General features: G+C 40.8%; 1 pseudogene; it reads left to right on the top strand.

The window, feature by feature from the left end:
- Positions 1-425: 425 nt before the first annotated feature.
- LOC125189959 lies at positions 426-1,789 on the top strand (annotated as a pseudogene).
- The last annotated feature ends 2,907 nt before the right edge of the window (positions 1,790-4,696 follow it).

The following is a 4,696-nucleotide window of genomic DNA, read 5'->3' on the forward strand; positions in this document are numbered from 1 at the left end:
AGCTTGCTTTATGGCTGGAAAACCCGTTATGGGAAAACGGTGACCGAATGTAAAGTTCATGACATTATACGCCAATTTTTTAGTTCGTTGGAAAAATTAGAAAATAGAAAAAGTTTATAATTTTTAAAGCAATTTGCCCTATGTATTATTGTATGCACTTTTCTGTTTAACAATGTTTTAGACACATTGAATACGGCTATAATAGTATACTACAACAAAATACTACATTCGTCCACTAATAAAAGGGTGTGGATTTAGTTATTATTGGTGGTGGATTCTTGATTCCTCAAATAGGAAAGGAAATGAGCCCCTAAAATTAAGACATAATAGATGTCTCAACAACATGCCGACTCATCTTGGTTGAGAAGACCTCACGAGTCCCTTCGAACCTCAACCTTTTAATTGGTGGTTTTACAATTGCAGGAATGGAGCTGCTGTTCTATTTTATCTCTCTCTTCGCTCTCTTGCTCATTCCGACATCTTCCGTTCGAGTTAATCAAGGCATATCTCCTTTTATAAGCATGAAACCACACAATACAGTCATGCATGAACATATGTTGTCGATTTTACTGACATACTTAATCTCGCAGAAGTTGACCGGCTGAAGCGTCCCACCCTTCGCCTGCCCCTGGACCACGTTTCCAGCTCACTCTCCTTCCTGGATGTCCTTGGTGGGTTGATCGAGGGGACTTCTGTTAGCGTCCATCTCAATCCAGGCGTGTTGCTCGGTGTGGGGAATTACTACACCAAGATCAGGTTAGGGAGTCCAGCAACGTACTATCCTACTATCCTGTCGTTGTGGACACAGGGAGCTCCCTCTCGTGGATTCAGTGCCAGCCCTGTTTGGCCTATTTCCATCCACAAGCGGCTCCTCTCTTCAACCCTTCATCTTCGGACACATACGAAACTCTATCATGCGAAGCAAGCGAGTGCTCTTACTTGAAAGATGCCACTCTCAACAGCCCCACGTGCACAAAATCTGATAAATGTGTGTACACAGCAACATATGGTGACCAGTCTTTCTCTCAGGGCTTCTTGAGCAAAGACACGCTCACCTTCGGCTCTGAGACGCTCCCTGGTTTCGTGTACGGATGTGGCCAGGACAACAACGGCCTTTTCGGGAAGTCAGCCGGTCTGGTTGGCCTTGCAAAGAACTCTCTCTCCATGCTATCGCAGCTGTCAAACAAATATGGAAAAGCCTTCTCTTACTGCCTCCCCACTGGGAAAATCTAGCTCAGGAGGCTACCTTTCTATTGGAACTGATTCGATCTCTCCTTTAGTCAGCTTTACCCCTTTGCTATCCAACTCTCGTGATTCTTCCTTGTACTTTGTGAAGCTCGCGGCCATATCGGTGGCTGGCAAGGCGTTGGGCGTGGAAGCAGCTGCCTATGATATTCCGACCATCATAGATTCCGGCACTACCATATCGCGGATGGCAACGCCGGTGTACACAGCCCTGAGGGAGGAGTTGGTGAAGATTGTATCTCGAGAGTATAAGTTGGGTAAAGCGTATTTTATACTTGACGCTTGCTTTGCGGGGAGTGCTGTAGAGATATCATCGGTGGTTCCTGCGGTTGAGATGAGGTTTGAGGGAGGGGCGGCGCTGAAGCTGGCGTCGCACAATGTGGTGTTGGAGGTGGAAAAGGGGACGACGTGCTTGTCGTTCGCTGGTAACTCCGATATATGGGACCGCATCGGCATCATAGGAAATCAGCAGCAGCAGACCTCTGAGGTTGTGTATGACATAAGTATTTCCAGGATTAGATCTGTTGCAGGTGGCTGTTGCTAGTTGCACACTGGGATGGTTATGTGCATAATTGTGTTCAAGATTACTATTGTTAGTACTTGAATTTGTGTGCAATGATATCTCTCATGTATTCAAATGCATTGACTTTTTAAACTTGTATGTTTGAAAACAGAGCATATTTTATAATACTAGTACAAACCAATTTGGTAGTCGATATGAAATGATGATGGTTATAGAGGTGATTAACAAATGAAAGCCATGTGCGTGGTTGGTAGTGATATCAGCTTTTAGATGTCGGTTCAATGACAATGTCTATGTCAATTAGTAGCGAAAGATTAATAATGCTCCACCCATGGTAATGGCAATGTCCCTATTTTGAGGCCATCCTTTAATGGTATTTATGGTTTCTATATTTTAATAGTACGACATATGATCATTATTTAATATATTAAGAAATAAGGTAGTGATAAAATGCAAACTTATATATTGTATAAATTTAAAATTCTTCAACACAGTTTCAATACAATATCAACACAATGTAAAATTTCAAGATTTTAACGTCAACACAGTATCAACACAACATCAATTAGTAACTACCGTTGAAATTCAGTTGACATTTTCCTGTTGATATATTTTTGTGATCTGTTGACATTTTTCAATGGTCAAGATCATAGTTTTGAGTTTATAAAATATTTAGAGTTTTCATTTGATCACGTCCCTTAAGAAATAAATATATGATTAATCGATAATTATTTAACGGATCGGAGTTAATGTTTTAGTCGGTCAAACTAATTCGATTTGTTTAACTATTAAATGACATAATAAGTGATTTATAGAATTATTTTTCTCTTTGAAACCATATATTTACATGGGCTGATGGATATACAGAACGTAATTGTTGCTTTGGTATGAAATTCTCTTTCGTCTTATAATAGATGTTACACTTGGGTGATGTCACGAGAATTTAGTAATTATTAGTATTCTTTTCGTCCTAAATGAATATGCATTTTGGGTTTAACACGAGTTTTAATATAAAATTTGTCAAGTAAAAAAGAGGAAAAGAGAAAAAGTAAATAAAGTATTGTTTGTGGAGAATAAATCTCACCTTATTAGAGAGAAAATAATTTAAAATTAGAAATAACATATTCTTATGGGACGGACTAAAAATGAAACAATATATATTCTTCTTGTGGATGAAGGGAGTATTATTTTGTGTGTTGATTGGAGAGAGAAAATCTATTTTTATATATTAATATGAGAGAGAACTTTTTTCAAAAAAATAAAATATAACATCTTTTGTGAGACAAACTAAAAAGAAAAGTGTGACATCTATTTTGAAATGGACGAAGTGCTTAATTTGCATTATTCATTATTTTATTTTTAAATTGAATTGTAAAACAATATGTATAACAATAAATGACTTCATTAAAATTATAAATACTTAAACATGACTTTGAGTCAGCAATTTCCCCTTTAAAATGCCAATAAATTATCAAATGAATTTCCCCTTTAAAATGACAATAAATTCTCAAATGAATTAGTCAATGAGACCGCCGACCGGCATTCTGAATTTGTGACATTCTAAATATTGATCAAGCCGTTCCATTCTCCTAGATGCTCACTGATTAGCAAAATAATTAGTTAAGAGCATCTCCAATCCAATGGCTTTAGATCAGTCACTCTCTCTCCCTGCCACGTTATCAGCACTGAAATTCCACCTGCCACATCATCATTTTAAGCAAATAGGCTAGCCGCAATAAAAATAATTAAAAAACAACTAAATTTACGGAATTAAATTTACGATAAATTACGAAATTAAATTTACGAGACATATTAATTTCATTTAAAAAAAAGTACATTCATTAAAAAAAATTACATAATAAAGAAAAAAACTATCGCCGTGCAGTCTTCCATGCCCACAACTCTTCAATTAAATCCTTTTGGAGTTGAATATGAGCATTCACTTGGCGCATGTCAACATGTTCCTGGAGGCGGCCGGCTTCATCGTGAGGTACCCCACGTCGTACGTTAGGGGTGGCCATTCCGTGGCTTGGACCGGCTGCATCGCATCGTCATTGGCCCAATTAGTCAGTTGTATGCCTTCGTCTTCGACGATCATGTTGTGCAAGATAATGCATGCGTACATTATATCAGCAATGCAACCGACATCCCACAAACGCGTTGGACCTTTAATTGCCACCCATCGAGACTGGAGCACACCAAATGCGCGCTCCACGTCCTTGCGCGCCGACTCCTGCCATTCCGCAAAGTAGGCCTTCTTGTCATTATTTGAGTGCCTGATCGTCTTCACAGAGACGGGCCATCTAGGGTATATCCCATCCGCCAAGTAGTAGCTCATATCATGCCGGTTGCCGTTGGCCACAAATGAGACGGCCGGACCGATGCCCTGACATTGCTCGTTGAAGAGGGGCGACGAGTTGAGGACGTTGAGGTTGTTGTTCAACCCGGATACCCCAAAATACACATGCCAGATCCATAGCCGGTAATCAGCTACGGCCTCGAGGATCATCGTGGGATTCTTTCCCTTGTAGCCGGTCGTGTAGGCCCCTTCTAGGCAGTCAGACAGTTCTTCCACTCCCAATGCACACAATCTATGCTGCCTAACATCCCGGGGAACCCATGCTTGCTCCCCGTGCATCTGCATCAGATCCTGACAATCTTGGGGGTAGGGCTTCGAAGGTACTGATCATGGAAAAGTGCAATCACGCCCTGGCAGAAATACATCGGACATTCCGAGAGTGTCGACTCACCGATGTGGAGGTACTCATCCCACATGTATGCCGCGCCTCCGTAGGCCAACTGCCTGATTGTCGTTGTGCACTTTTGAATAGGGGTGTGGTATCATCGTGGGATTCTTTCCCTTGTAGCCGGTCGTGTAGGCCTCCTTCTAGTGCGCTGACAAGGCTTCTTCCACTCCCAATGCACACA

The sequence above is a fragment of the Salvia hispanica genome, chromosome 5 (genome assembly GCF_023119035.1).
Source record: "Salvia hispanica cultivar TCC Black 2014 chromosome 5, UniMelb_Shisp_WGS_1.0, whole genome shotgun sequence".
In the NCBI taxonomy this organism is placed as follows: Eukaryota; Viridiplantae; Streptophyta; class Magnoliopsida; order Lamiales; family Lamiaceae; genus Salvia; species Salvia hispanica.